This window comes from Prionailurus viverrinus, chromosome D3 (genome assembly GCF_022837055.1).
Source record: "Prionailurus viverrinus isolate Anna chromosome D3, UM_Priviv_1.0, whole genome shotgun sequence".
NCBI lineage: Eukaryota > Metazoa > Chordata > Mammalia > Carnivora > Felidae > Prionailurus > Prionailurus viverrinus.
The window spans coordinates 8,308,387-8,324,740 of NC_062572.1; the positions used below are offsets into that span (position 1 = coordinate 8,308,387).

The 16,354-nt window shown below is 40.6% G+C and overlaps 1 protein-coding gene across 2 annotated transcripts in view; it reads left to right on the forward strand.

The window, feature by feature from the left end:
• The first annotated feature begins 57 nt into the window (after positions 1–57).
• IFT81 (intraflagellar transport 81) overlaps positions 58–16,354 on the forward strand; it is a 228,110-nt gene continuing 211,813 nt past the window's right edge. For both annotated transcript variants that reach the window (XM_047827328.1, XM_047827330.1), the window contains exons 1-2: positions 58–196; positions 789–877. The gene's annotated coding sequence lies outside the window, so the exon portion shown is untranslated. The remainder of the gene's footprint in view (positions 197–788; positions 878–16,354) is intronic.

Genomic DNA, 16,354 nt, shown 5'->3' on the forward strand with positions numbered 1-16,354 from the left:
GCCCGCGCTGGCTGCCGTCCCGCCGCCCCACCTCGGCGCTCTGGGCCCGGCCGCCCGGCCCGCCGCCTCGTATCCGCGCGGGAGCCCCGCCCAGGCCTCCGGGAGCCCGCGGCGCCGCCACGCGCGAGGCAGGGCCCGGAAGGAGGCGGTGCTGCGCCTCGAGGCTGGGGCCGGGCGAAGGCGACGCTCCGCCTCGGTACGAGCGGCTCTCTCCACGGAGAGTGGGGCCGGTGGGGAAGGGGTGAGCTCCCCCTTGAGGACGAGTGACCCCGTCAGTAGGGCCGGGGAGAGCGAGCGACCCCCGCAAAGTGGGATTGGTTCTATCAGGAAGGAGTGACCCTCTCTCCGTGATTGAATGGCCCTCTGGAGGGCCGGGGAGAACAAGTGACCGGCTTAGTGGAGATAGAGCCATGGAGGAGAGAGTGACCGCTCCCTTGGGAATGAGTTACACCTCAGGGGGGCTGAAGTGGGAGGGTGGGGGGATAGTGAGCGACTCCTTTAGGTGGTTTAGGAGGTACGAGTGACCTGTCGGGGACGGGGGCAACATAGAAGAAAAAGTAGTCCCTTTGGAGGTCCAAACTTGTGCCTTCTCAACCTCTGGAGGAAAAGCCTGTATGTCAGGTGCCCGAGGAGCCCTTGGCTGGAGTCACACACCCTTTCAAGTGGCCCTCTTGGAATTGGAGTCAGGTCGCATCCCTACTCCAATTCAGATGCTTCCTTAGCTACAGGACAAGGAAGGGGTTTCTGTGACCATCCTTTCAACTGAGACAGTTTTATCACAACTTTAGGGAGACTTGGAAAATAGAGGGAAGTGGAGGAAACACCCACAGTTCCGCTACTCGAACATAATTTTCCACGTTTGCTCATTCCCTTTCAGGTATGTTTTCAAAGATATGTTTTATATTTAGTTTCATTAATTCATTCAACAAGCATTAATAAGCACCTTCAATACGCTGGGCACTGTTCGGTGAACAGAACAAACCCAAACAGACTGCCTTCATGAAGTATGAATTCTCACAGGTAGATGTGTATAAAGTTGTAGTTTGTAAATCATAGGCAATGATGATGTTTTTTTCTGGTTTACACTACTGTTTTCTATGTTACTGCAGTCTAGTTATAATGTTCATTTTTTTTTAACATTTATTTATTTTTTTGGGACAGAGAGAGACAGAGCATGAATAATGTTCATTTTTAATAAATGGACTATTTCTTACAGAGGGTATGCCGTGATTTTCCTAACTGTTCTTATCTGGTTGCTTCTAGTTTGTGGATCCTAGGCATAATCTTTGATATAATATTTTAGTTCATTTCTTGGATGTGAGTTTCCTAAGCCATATCGCCTTATTTATCCAGATACAAAAAAGTGAATAATAAGAAAATTTGGAGAAAACAGACAATATCTACCTCTAGAAATGGAATTGTTGAGCTAGAAGGAGGCATAGAACTGCCACCTGCCTCAGTCCAAAATGGTCCCAAGAAAAGGTGGTGACAGCTTCAGTGGAATTTTATTCATTCATTTGACAGATATTTACCGAGTGCCTGTTGTGTGCTTGGCAGTATTCTTAATGCTACGGGTATGAGGGCGAACAGATAGATGAAATCTCTGCCAAAATGGAGCTTGGTGCCTTTGGGAGGTCTTAAATTCTATGTAGAAAAGGAAAATCCAGTTGCTAAATTCTCATTGGAAGGAAACTTAAAAATGCTTTCCTTAAGGGCCCAAACTCAGTTCTAGCTCTCATTCATACTTATCCAATAGTAATGAGATGGTCCCAGCCTTAAAAATCTTGAATTTAAATGGTTTGCTTGTGTTTGGGAACAAAGCAGGTAAGAGAAATGTATAAACAAGTTTTCCTAAATTACTAGTTGGTAATCTATCCTTAGGACCAACCAGAGAAGCTGATCTTGAAAAATGATTAGGAAAAGAAAGTTACTTCATGTACATTCTTGCCCTTAGTTTACCTGTTTTTAAAAACTGCTTTCTTGGGGCACCTGGGTGACTCAGTCGGTTAGGCATTTGACTTTGGCTCAGGTCGTGATTGTGGGTTCGAGCCCTCCATCAGGCACTGTAGTGAAAGTGTGGAGCCTGCTTTGGATCCCCTGTCTCCTTCTCTCTCTGCTCTTCCTCCGCTTGCCACTTGTGTGTGCACTCTCTCTCCAAAATAAATAAGCATCAAAAAAAAAAAAAACAACAAAAAACTTAAAAGCAATCCCTATCAAAATAACACCAGCATTCTTTGCAGAGCTAGAACAAACAATCCTAAAATTTGTATGTAACCAGAAAAGACCCCAAATAGCCAAAGCAATCCTGAAAAAGAAAACCAAACTGGAGGCATCACAATTCCAGACTTCAAACTGTATTACAAAGCTTGTAATCATCAAGACAGTATGGTACTGGTGCAAAAATAGACACTCAGATCAATGGAACACAATAGAGAACCCAGAAATGGACCCACAAACATATGGCAACCTAATCTTTGACAAAGGAAAGAATATTATCCAGTGGAAAAAAGATAGTCTCTTTAGCAAATTGTGTTGGGCAAACTGGACAGCAATATGCAGAAGAATGAACCTGGATCACTTTCTTATACACAAAAATAAACTCAAAATGGGTGAAAGGCTTAAATGTAAAACAGGAAGCCATCAAAATCCTAGGGGAGGAAACAGGCAACAACCTCTTTGACCTCAGCTGCAGCAACTTCTTACTTGACGTGTCTCTAGAGGCAAGGGAAACAAAAGCAAAAATGAACTATTGGGACCTTATCAAGATAAAAAGCTTCTACACAGTGAAGGTAACGATCAGTAAAACTGAAAGGCAACTGACAGAATGGGAGAAAATATTTGCAAATGACATATCAGATAAAGGGTTAGTATCCAAAATCTATAAAGAACTTATCAAACTCAACACCCAAAAACAAATAATCCAGTGAAGAAACGGGAAAAAGACATGAACAGACACTTCCAAAGAGGACGTCCAGATGGCCAACTGATGTCACTCATCATCAGGGAAATACAAATCAAAACCACAATGAGATACCACCTCACACCTGTCAGATGGCTAACGTTAACAACTCGGGCAACAACAGATGTTGGCGTGGATGCTGAGAAAAAGGAACCCTTTTACACTGTTGGTGGGAATGCAGCCACTCTGGAAAACAGTATGGAGATTCCTCAAAACATTAAAAATAGAACTACCCTATGACCCAGAAATTGCACTATTTAGTATTTATCCGGAGGATACAGGAGTGCTGATGCGAAGGGGCACATGTACCCCAATGTTTATAGCAACACTATCGACAATAGCCAAAGTATGGAAAGAGCCCAAATGTCCAATGACTGATGAATGGATAAAGAAGATGAGGGGTGTGTTCTGTGTCTCCCTCTCTCTCTGCCCCTCCCCCATTCATGCTCTGTCTCTCTCTGTCTCAAAAATAAAAACGTTAAGAAAAAATTAAAAAAAAAAGGTGTGTGTGTGTGTGTAATGGAATATTACTCAGCGATCAACAAGAATGAAATCTTGCCATTTATAACAACATGGATGGAACTCGAGTGTGTTATGCTAAGTGAAATAAGTCAGAGGAACAAATATGATTTCACTCGTGGACTTTAAGAAATAAAACAGAGGAACATAAGGGAAGGGAAGCAAAAATAAGATAAAAACAGAGAGGGAGACAAACCGTAAGAGACTCTTAAATAGAACAAATTGAGGGTTGCTGGTGGAGTGTTGGGTGGGGGGATGGGCTAAATGGGTAAGTGGCATTAAGGGGGACACTTGTTGGGATGAGCACTGGGTGTTATATGTAAGTGATGAATTGATAAATTCTATTCCTTAAATCATTATTACACTATATGCTAACTAGGATTTAAATTTTAAAAATAATAAAAATAAAAATAATAAAACCACTTTCTTGAGGTATAATTGACGTACAGTAAACTGCACATATTTAAAGTGTACAGTTGTTTAAGTCTGACATGTGTATATATCCAGGGAACTATCACTAGTCAAGATAGTGAATATAGTGGCACCTGGGTGTCACTTAGTGTTAGGTGTCCAACTCTTGATTTCAGCTCAGGTTATGATCTCGAGATTGGTGAGATCAAGCCCTGCATCAGGTTCTGCACTGACAGCCCAGAATCTGCTTGGGATTCTCTCTTCCCTCTTTCTCTGCCTCTCCCCTGCTTGCGTGTGCTCTCTCTCTCAAAATAAATAAATAAAAATATATCCATTGTACTAGCCAGAGTAATCTTAGTTTATATAAAGTGAAAGTAACTGCTGATTACAGCTGGGACTTTTCACATACCTACATCCTAAGTCACATCCAGTTGCATATTTGTTGTATACTTGGCTGAGTATAGTCAGTTACTGAGGAACCTTGGGAATTTAGTTTTTAAAAAATGAGATTTTCAGTAAAGGTGCCGAGATAATTCAATAAGGAAAGACGTCTTTTCAATAAATGGTGTTGGAACAACTGGAAATCTACATGCATATGATGAAGTTGGACCCCTATCTCATACCGTGTATAAAAATTAACTCCAAATGCATCAAAGACCTAAGCATAAGAGCAAAACTGTAAGACTCAAATGAAAACAGGTGTGAATCTTTGTGACTTTGGATTAGGCAGTGGTTTTTTAGGCATGATGCCTAAAGCACAGGTGAAAAAAAGACAAATTGGGCTTCATCAAAATGTAAAACTTTTGTGCTTCAAAGGACATCAAGAAAATGAAAAGAATACAGAATGTGAAAAATATTTACAAATCATGTATTTGATAAGGGTATAGTATCTTAAATATCCTAACTAAGAGTTCTTATTTAACTTTTATAAGTCATCAGTAGAATGACAACCCAATTGAAAATGGGCAAAGGATTTGAATAGACATTTCTACAAAGAAGATACAAAATGGTCAATAAGAACATAAAAAGATGTTCAGTGTCCTGCACTAGGGAAATGCAAATCAAGATCACAGTGAGATCCCACTTCATCCGCTAGCATGGTTATAATTAAGATGAGGGACAATCAAAAAGATGGCAAGCCTATGGATACATTGGAAGACTCCTACACTGCTGTATAATTGGCAGGAAAGTAAAATGGTACAGCCCCTTTGGAAAACAGTTTGGCCGTTCCTCAAAATGTTACACAATTACCAGGTGACAGTGTTCTGTACAGCAAGAGAATTGAAAAGATGTTCATGCAAAAACTTGTGCATCAATGTTCACAGCATCATCCCTGGTAGCCAACAAGTGGAAATCACCTAAACGTCTATCAGCTGATGAATGGGGAAACAAATGTGGTATGTCCAGACAATGGACTATTTCTTAGCCATAAAAAGAAATGGAACCCAGATACATGCTGCAATGTGCATGAACCTTGAAAACATAATGCTAACTGAAAAAAGCCAGTTACAAAAGGCCAAATCTTATGTGATTCTGTTCATATGAAATGTCCAGAGTAGGAAAAGTAGTAAGTAGATTAGCAGTTACCTAGGGCTGGGGGAAAAGAATAATGGGGATTGATTGCCAATGAGTATGAAATTTGTTTGGGGTGATGAAATGTTCCAGAAATTGCACAATGGTGATAATTATAGAACCCTTGTGAATATTCTGAAAGTCACCAAACTGCACATTTTAAGAGGGTGATTTGTACGGTGTGTGAATCATATCAAATTAAAGAAAAGAAAAGAAAAGAAAAGAAACAGGGAGTAGACAACCAAGGCCTCAGAAAAAAACAATATACATACACAAAAATGGGGCCAAGCCTCATGTTTTTTTCTTCACAGGGGAGCTCCTCGGGCCCTCACACGGAGCTTATTTTTAATTTAGATTAAGTTCTGACATATGAATCATCTGGCTCCTTTGTTGTACACTAAGCCAGTTTACCACAATGCTCTTCCTCTAAAAACTGCCCTCCCTTGCAGAGGTGGCCCCAACAGCCATTTTTATACTGTGTGACCTTATCATTTGGGCCACACAGGAAACCTAACCCCAAAGGGCCAACCCGATTCTCTCCTCTGGGACTGTGGCAATTGGAGAGAAGAAGTTCTTTGTTCTCTGCAAGTGACCAGAACTGAGTTGATGTAACCTTCCAGTTGTGGCAGAGTCATGTCCATGGAGAAGCCCAGAAGGGGAGTCTGCAGAAACAAAAGAATGAGACAGATGGGCAAAGGGGCACAGAGGTAAGAGCGACTAAGAAAATGGCCTCTTTGGTTTCTGCTGAATTTCGTTTCCTGGTTCTGCCCCCTTGCTTCACTTTTGCCACTAAGATGTCTTCATAGCCTCATAATAATGTTAATTTTTCCCCTCCTTAACCTAGTAGGCTTTGAAACTTGGAATTGAAAAGACTTTGCCTATAGTGCTGGGTTCCAAGAGGTGAAAGATGTACTGTCACCAGTAATGTGGGCATTAAATATTTGTATCAATGCAGCCAATTAAAGGGAGGAATTGCCTGAAGCCACCAATACTAAGAGCAGTAAAAAAGAAATTAATAGCCCATAAAAACAAGTCTTTGGGAAAAGTAGAGCCAAAAACTCCAAAAAGCGCATAAGTCTAGGACCATTTATTTGAGAGGCTTGCAGTGGCTGACCTCAGTGCACCTTAGGGCATCATTTGGTTATAGCATGGTAAGAATGATGTTTGTTACAATGGTCTTGAGCCACAAAAGGCCTGTCAGATGAAGCTGTATTCTTTGTTCAGGAGTATCTTTAATGAAAAAAAAAAATGTTTAAATTAAATGTTCGGGCATTTAAAAGATGTAAGATTTACTTATCTGGCACATAGACCTTGTGAAATATGTCATTGTATAACATAATGACAGATACATGTAGTCCAAATGTGTAATTATATATACCTCCAGAAACAGCCTATCCCCTAAATATAGAACATGTTGGTAGCAAAAGTGAGGAATAAATTATTTTATAATTTTACTGTGTCTTTCCCCACGGAGTCCTTAAGCCTGAAGCTGTTGTGGAAGAAAAAAAAAAACCCTCTTCTTTTAGAGGCCATGTGCTAATCACAGATAATCCTCTGTGTGTCCCAACCCTATCCAACCCAGAGTCCCTTTAACAAGAAATATTTTCTAATATCTCAGTAGGATTCCTGAAAATAATCAATATGGACTGTAATCTACCCATACTCAAACATGTAAATGTTTGTATGTATATTTGATTTGCATTTCCATAATTAATGATAATTGAGTTTTTCATGTGCTTGTTGGCCAATCTGTACATCTTTGGAGAAATGTCTGTTCAGGTCCTTTGCCCATTTTTTTAATTGAGTGATTTGCCCCTTTAAGTTTTAAGAGTTCTTTATGTATTTGGGTACAATTCTATATCAGATATATGCTCCGCAAATGTCTTCTCTCATTCATGGTAGCAGGGATTACAGGTTATTGAAACGGAGAAAATGGGAAGTATGATATTCTTGCTGCTGAACTGGATGTTTTTCTGTAACTGTGTTTTGAAATCCGAGTGCCTTTGACATTTGGTCTTGGATGTAAAAAAGACCTTGGACGCCACCCCCTTTGGAAGGTGACAGAGAGTAGAGGATGCATAGGGGATGAAGTTGCGAACTCAGGAGGTAATGGGACAGTTGTGAGGTTGACATGTAGGGACTGGGTCTGCTCTAACTGAAAACAAGGTATTCAGGAATGGGTCCTTTGTATGCCAGGCACTGGAATATGGTTATTTACTGGTTGTGCATCCTTAGAGCTATTAATTTTTTGGCAGTGTTTCTTTATGTCAAATGGAGATCAGTGTTACAGTGTCAAGTATGGCATTGTCTTTATGATAGTAATAAAAACAGCCAAGACACTTCTAAATGCTTCATAAACTTCATTTCATTCAGTCTCCCATGAAGCATGAGGTAGGCATTTAAGAGAACAACAGACTCTGAGAGTCCATACAAGCAGTTGAGCCAGGATTTGAGTTCATGTTTGTCTGATTCCAGAATCTTGGCTCTTAATTATTTCATTATGCAGCCTTCAGATGCAGTGAAGCTGTTTTGTTCACTCTAAATCAGTGTGCAGTGTTATGTGGGATTGTTTTTGTGGCTCGACTACTTGGTGTGTACCAAGATTAAGGGATAATGAGGATTGTGGGGGTCAACTTGACATGGGAGAAATCTTGCTTATGGAGGTGATAGTTATTGGAAACCCCGTACATTTCATTATGCTCCCTGATGCTAGCATACAGTGTCATCAAATATCTCAAATTTACTTACAACTATTAGATTCTAAATATTTGGAAGGATTATCCAACAGACTCAGGAACATAAGACCCAAAGATACAGTGCCATTAGTGTCAAATCTGGTAACTTTCTAAGATGGTGTCTTAATTACTGTGGGAGGCAGAATAATGTGCCCCCTCCACATCCATGTCCTAATCCCTGAAACCTGTGAATATGTTCTCTTATTTGGCAAAAGAGACATTGCAGATGTGATTAAGTTAAGGATTTTGAGATGGGGAGATTGTCCTGGATTATCCAGGTGAGCTTTTCACAAGGGTCCTTCAAAAATGTTAAGGAGGGGCTGCTGAAGACATAGTCAGAGAAGGCCTGGGACAACAGCAGTGCAGGTCAGAGGGAAGAGATTGCTAGCTGGTGGCCATGAGCCAAGGAATGAGGCTGGAAAAGGCAACAGGTGAATTCCTTCTACAGCCTACAGAAGGAATGTAACCTCGATGTTAGCCCACAAGACCCATTTTGGACTTCTGACCTCCAGAACTATAAAATAATATATTTGTGTTGTTTTAAGCCACTAAATTTGTGATAGTTTGTTACAGCATCAATAGGAAACTAATACGGTTACTAACTCCATAGAAGTATTCTGAACATAAGATTCTTAATTCAGATTAAGCTACAAAGAATTTAATTTATTATTAAGGACTTTAGTTAGTGATTAATCTCAGGACAGTTTTGTTTGTTTCCTTCTGGGAGGATTTCAGTGTATGTTTTTCTTTGTACACTCAAATATGTGGCAAAGGACCAGGGCTCAAGAGAGATGTACAAAGCTAACTCAGTTAGGACAATGATATCCCCCTACAAAATAAGTTTTATAAGCACAGAAGATAAGTCTCTCACCCAAACAAAATGAGAGCTTTAAAAAAATTTAAGACCATTTGTGTGAATTTGGATTTTTTCTCTTAAAAAATAAGTGGAAAAATAAATATTTATAACAGAGTAGAAATGCTTGCCTCATTTAATGATGATTTTGTGGTAACTAGGTGGGAGTCCTATTCAAGGATAGAAAAAGATACTGTGGTAGGTGATATAAAGAGACAAAGTCTACAAAGCACACAGATTTAACGTGAAAAGTTTATAGTGATTTGAAACCCACCCAGGATTTATATAGTACAGCTTAGAGCAAGAGAGGTAAATCCTTAGGTGATAGCCGCCCCGGTTTGCCTAGGACTGAAAAGTTTGCCAGGACATGGGGTTTTTCGTTGCTAAAGCTGGGGAAGTCCCTTGGCAAGCGGGGTGAGTGGGTGACTCTCAGACGGACTAAGCTAGACTAACTAGCTTCAGGAAGGCTCATGATAGCATGGATTCTGAGCCAGGCCCCCACCGCCCATTGACAGTGCTTACCACACTCCCTGGGTCCACCCCAAGCTTCACTCTCAAGAGACTTGTACTGGTTAAACTTGAACTAGATCTGTTAAAAAACAGAAGGGACTGTTGCAAGAAGCAGGAAGGCTTTCCAAGAAATGTAGCCTCTAAACCTCACTTTTCCTGATCTCATATCCAACCACTTCAAGCCTACCTGGAAGTCTGAATAAAAATGAAACAAAACAATAGCAACAACAAAAAGCAATAAAGGTGCACGTTTTATGTAACTTGTCTCATAACGAAAACCCATCTAGGAGCGCCTGGGTGGCTGGGTCGGTTGGTTAAGCATCCAGCTTCAGCTCAGGTCATGATCTCGAGGTTTGTGAATTTGAGCCCCGCGTTAGGCTCTGTGCTGATAGTTCAGAGCCTGGAGCCTGCTTTGGATTCTGTGTCTCCCCTTCTCTCTGCCCTTCCCATGCTCATGCTGTGTCTCTCTCTGTTTCTCAATAATAAATAAATACTCAAAAAAATATATAGTCGTTAAATCCTAATATAAACCTAGAAACAGGATTAAAAAAAAAAAAAAGAAAACCCATCTACTTTGTTCTCTATTGAAGACAGAAAGAAATTTCTGGAATACACAGAACTGTGTGTTAATCTTTCCCAGCCCCCAGAGATTATTGTATTTTATTAGCCAAATAAATAGCTCTAGCAGATCTAAATCCAACACAATGGAATACAGGTTTCTTTGGCTCTGCATAGCACTGTCTATTCTGAAAACCACCTACATGTGAGTGATACTCAGAATCCCATTTTACAGTTGAGTAAAAGCTCAGTCTCATTAGTGTTTGATAAAACACTCTGGAAATGTTGCTTTTTTTCCTAGTTATTATGCCCCCGTCTGTCATTAAAGATTTCTCTTGGTAATAATTGGTGGCGAAGAGAGAACAAAAGCACAGAGGGAAGGACTTGTCACACTCCAAAAATATCTACCTGATAATAACATTTTGAATTTCCATTGTCTGGGTACAGATAATAGTCACCTCTAAGTTCATGTAAGCAAATCACAAAGCCTTCTCTTGGAATTTTCCCAGTTCTTTCCTGTTCTTAAGTGTAGTCTGAACACTATGCATCTGAGTAGTTTGATAACTCTCAAGTGTTCGGTATGTGACATGAGCTGTGCTGAGATACGAGAGATGTATGGCGTGCCTGGGAGTTAGCTCAACCAAGAGGAAGTGTTTGTGAAAGAGGCGTCTTTTCTCTTCAGTTACTTCCTCTTTTCTCTTCAGTTACTTCCTCTTTTCTCGTTTTATCATTTCTCTGTCAGTAGGAAATTAAATGGGAAGTGAGGTGACAAACTACAGTCACTTTCTTTGAGCCAGCTGAGGGTAAATGTTGCCTCTTTCCTGCCCTGAGAAATATCCAGAAGGCTCATCTCCTGTTCCCTGTAATTAGCCTTTTTATTAGAGGTGGGACCCATTGGCCTCAGCTTTCTGTTTGGCCCAAGTCTGCCATTTGACTTTGGTTTTGGTCTCAGTTTCTGGAAAGCCAAGTAATCATTTGACTACTTCAGCATCATTTCTAGCCTCTCTGAACTTTTATGCCATCAATGAATGTGGAATTGCCTAAGTAACCATCGTCTCCAATCAGAGTATCAATGTGAGCAGTATGAATGAGGCCTATAAGTTATTGCAATATGTTGTTACTACATTAATATTCACTTTTGAATGTAGGTGAGTATTCTAGTTGTAACTGGAATGAAAAAGGTCTCCTTAGGTTCTTTATATGTTGAAATGTTATCAGTTGTTTAAATATACATTTAGAGGGGCACCTGGGTGGCTCAGTTGGTTGGGCATCCAACTTCGGCTCAGGTCATGATCTCACAGTTTGTGAGTTGCAGCCCTGCATTGGGCTCTGTGCTTACAGCTCAGAGCCTTGGAGCCTGCTTCAGATTCTGTCTCCCTCTCTCTCTGCCCTTCCCCCACTCACACTCTGTCTCTCTCACTCTCCTTCTCTCAAAAATAAACATTAAAAAATAAAATACATTTATAACTAAAGTAAAATAATGATTGACACGATTTTGTTTTCAAAATAAAAAGAACTTTCAAAAAGTTTAATAGAAAAATTGATAGGCAGGCTATTAGGAGAGATTTTTTGGTGGCTGAATAATAATTTGAATAAGAATAAAGGCCTGAAGATAACAGAAATTTAAAATATGTGGGGTGCCTGGGGGGCTCAGTTGGTTAAGTGTCTGACTTCAGCTTAGGTCATGAACTCACAATTTGTGAGTTCAAGCCCCACATAGGGCTTGGTGCTGTCAGTATGGAGCCTGCTTCGGATCTTCTGTCTCCCTTTCTCTCTGCCCTTCCCCCTACCTCTCTCTCAAAAATAAATAAACATTCAAAAAAAGAAGAAGAAATTTAAAATATGAGTGAAGAGGGGCACTTGGCTGGCCCAGTCGGTGGAGCATGAGACTCTTGATCTCGGGGTTATGAGTTCAAGCCCCACATTGGGTGGAGAGATTACCTAAAAATAAAACCTGAAAAAAAATACAATAAAAATAAAATATGAGTGAAGAAAATCTGTAGCTTGCTTTTGAAAATATTCAGGAAGTATCCTCAAACAGTATGCAGAGCTTTAGTTTGTGGGATCATTTCCATGAAAATGCATCATCATTGTCAACACAGTTTTCAAGTACAGAAGTTGAGGAGGACATGTCTTTACCACAATGGTATAGTCTCTAGAAGGAAGGAAAATTTGATAATTTGATAGCAACATCACTATCAACAGTGCTCTGTTCTGGCAAAACAGCCAAAAGTATCTTAGCTCTGCCTTTGAACAATTTGAAGTGAACATCAAATCAATATCCAATTGTTCAGTGGAACAATCCCAGGGACAGTCTTAGGGAATTAATGTTCATATACTATAAAATTCAAACTTTAAAATTTGATTAGTAAAATGTAATAGTAAAGTTGAAATAACAAACCTTTGGGAAATCTTCGGATTTATGCTTGTACTATGGCAGAGACATTGGGCTGTGGTTATTGATGTTAACACGTAGCCATTTGGCCAAATATGTATTTGGTTTGTATTGTGTATTGTGTATGGTATGTGTGTGTATTCACATAACATAAAATTAACTATTTCAAAGTGAACAATTCCATGACATTTAACATACACACAGTGTTGTGCATCCACTGCCTTTATCTGGTTCCAGATCACTTGTATCCCCTCAAGAGGAAACCCCACACCCATTAGGCAGTGGTTCCCCACTTCCCTCTCCCTCCCAGCTCCTGGCCACTGCCAATCTGCTTTGTGTCTCTGTAGATTCACCCCGTCTGCATGTTTCATGTAAATGGAATCCTACAACACATGACATTTTGTGTCTGGCTTCTTCCATTTAGCATAATGTTTTTGAGATTCATCCATATTGTAGCACACATCAGTGTTTCATTCCCTTTTCTGGCTGAATAATATTCTGTTGTATGGGCATATCCTGTGTGTTTATCCACTCATCAGCTGATGGACATTGGGGTTGCATTCACCTTTTGGTTAGTGTGAATAGTGTGGCAGTGAACACGTGTGTGCAAGTATTAGTCTGAGTCCTCGGTTTTTGATTCTTTGCAGTATATACCTAAGAGCGGAATTGCTGGATCCTATGGTAATTCTATGTTTAACTTCTTGTGGGACCACCAAACTATTTTCCCTTCTGTTATTCCTCATATCCAGGATGTGTGCACAGTTGTGGCCTGTGAGCCAGAAAGTCATAGCTTCTCTGAGTGGCTCCCAAAATAACCAAGGTGTGGTAGCCCTGTATCATTGGTAGGATCAGCTTCCAGAGACCTTTTCCAGGATTCCTTTGCAGTTGTTCTTGTACCTGGGCAAATCTTCTGAAGACAAACCGAAACATCTGTGTTGGGAAGAACTCACCTGACTTCATTGTGTTGGCTTACTGGGGACATCCACCCATGCGTTCATCAAATAGTTATACAGTATGTGGTGTTTATCTGGAACCAAACAGACAAAAACCTCTGCCTCCAGAAGTTTACATTCCAGTGCCAGGAGATAGGCAGCAGACAATAAAAATAGTAAGTAGGGGCAGTCAGAGAAAGCCATGCAAATTTATTATCCCATGGTTGTTTATAATCGTCTTAATATTTAAAAAAAAAATTCTGTTGTGACTGTCATTATGTTCTACTTTTTCTTTAGTTTATTTGCTTCTTTTTATTAGACACACATCTCTGGCAAGGCTTCTGTCTTTTTAGTTTTTTCATAGAGCCAGCTTTTAGTTTTATTAGCTGTCTCTGTTGCTCTGTATTTCAATGGTTTCTGCCCTAATCGTTATTATTTCCTTCTTGTTTCTTTCAGTTGGTTCTGCTGCTCTTTTTTCCCAGTGTTTTGAGTTGAATGCTTAGCTCATGCCTTTTTGTTGTTGTTTGTTTATTTATTTTGAGAAAGAGAAGGCACGAGCAGAGGAGGGGCAGAGAGAGAGAGGGAGAGCGAGAATCCCAAGCAGGCTCCGCACTGTCAGAGCAGAGCGCAAGACGGGTGTGGAACTCACGAACTGTGAGACATGACCTGAGCTCAAATCAGGAGTTGGACGCTTAACTGACTGTAGGTCATGTCTTTTTAAACTTTGTTTCCTGATAAATGTATTTAAACCTATAAATTTCCCTTTAAAGTAGTGCTTTTGCTGTGTCCCACCAATTTTGACATGGTGTTTTTATTATTATCTAGTTTTAAATATTTCCAAAAGTAATTTAGCAATATGTTACTTGGTTTCCAAACATTTTTAAAATCCATCTTTAAAAAATCAATTTCTAGGCCACCTAGGTGTCTCAGTTGGTTAAACTTGATTAACCGACTCTTGATTTTGGCTCAGGTCATGATCTTATGGTTTGTGGGATCAAGCCCTGTGCTATTAGCACAGACCCTGCTTGAGATTGTCTCTCTCTGTCTCCCTATCTCTCTGCCCCTCTCCTGCTCTCTCTCTCTCAAAATGAGTAAATTAATTAATTAAAAAAATTAAAAATCGATTTCTAATTTCATTGATACGCAGTTGGAGAACCTAGTCTGTATCATATTGATCATCGAAGGAAATATATATTCTAATTAATGTCTGTTTTTGTAAATGTTCTATGTTACCCTAAAAGAATGTGCATCCTTGGCTGGGTGTTGAATTCCTTATATATCTACTAGCTCAAGGGAGGCCCTCTCTAAGGAAGTACATTTGAGCTGAGATCTGAACATCAGGAAGGAGCCAACTCTGAAAATCAGGAAGAAAGGATCCCAGGCAGAGGGAACAAGTGTAAGGGCCCTGAGGTACAAACAAGCTTGGTATGTTCCAGGAGCAGAAAGAGGGCAGTATGAATGGAGTGTAGTGGGCAAGGAGGAGAGTGAAGTGAGCTAAGACCCTGAGAGGTAGTCAGGGGCCAGATCAAATAGGGCCTCAGAGACGATGGTATGGACTTTGGATTTTATTTTTATCTCTCTCTCTTTTTTTAAATGTTTATTTTTGAGTGACAGAGAGACAGAGTGCAAGTGGAGGAGGGATAGAAAGAGAGGGAGACACAGAATCCGAAGCAGGCTCCAGGTTCTGAGCTGTCAGCACAGAGCCTGACACGGGGCTCAAACTCACAGACTGTGAGATCATTACCTGAGCTGAAATTGGATGCTTAACCGACTGAGCCACCCAGGCGTCCCTGGAGGAATCATTTTCATATTAAAAGTGCTTAAGAGATCATATTCAGCCCTGCCTTTTCCTTTTGCAAATAAGAAAACTAAGATGAGGTCTCAAGGGTTCTCACAGCTTGTTGTTTGCAGCCCAGGCTCTTTGATAGATTAGCTCCTAAAAAGGAGGACTCCATTTTTATATAATTTCATTGAAATGTTATTGAAAGGAATCTTATCTTGTTATGAACCCCTTTGTAAAACAAAAATCACTTTCACCCACACTATTTACTTCTTTTGTAAATGTAGATTCTTTTAGATTGGATTTATTTAAAGTGAATTTCCCACAGGAATTCCTTTCTCTTCTAAAATGTTCTGCTCACTGTCATTTTACCCCTCTGCTTCAGGTCGACATTTGGATGTGTTTCTATGAGGCAGCAGCTTCAGCTGCCCTTTATTCTCCTGGGTGCCACCTTCATTTCCAGGATGACCTTCCCAGCCCTTTTTTGATGAGGCCTCTGTGGCACATTCAGAAGCCTCTGCATCATGAAGACTCTCAGTAATGGCTCACTGGCTCTGCCTGGCTGCAGACAGGTTTTCCCACCTCACCCTCCGTGGAGGCCAACCACTTTGCTCTCCTGGCAACAGGAACAACTGTAGACGTACCCTGAACAAGCAAAGCTGAATCCAAGTGCTGTGCCAGGCAGTCCTCAAATTGTGAATGGTCGCAGTGCACATTCGATGCCTACCTGCATATGAGCCTGACTCAACACAGGGATCAGCAAGTGCCTTTGTGAACCTTGTCCTCTAGCGCTTTATCTGAAGTGAAGGCAGTTATTCCCATTAGGAAAGTAGACATTTTTTTTCCCTGATGGTGGATGGCAAAGTCAATGCCTCAGGCAAGGTCAGTGCTTGAGTTGCACCCTAAGAAAGCCAAAGGTAAGATTTATACCCACCAACCTCTGGCTTATCCCTTCTTCCTTGCACATCCTTGCAAATATTGTTCTTCTGGCTTGCTGGCCCTGCTGGGGTCTCCACTGGAATATTTGCTTACAAGACACATTTATATGCCTTTGGGGGTATGAGGAAATCTGAACACAAAGCTGGCCACAGCCTCCATTTGAGACTCAGACTAAAAGGAAGTCTAGATGC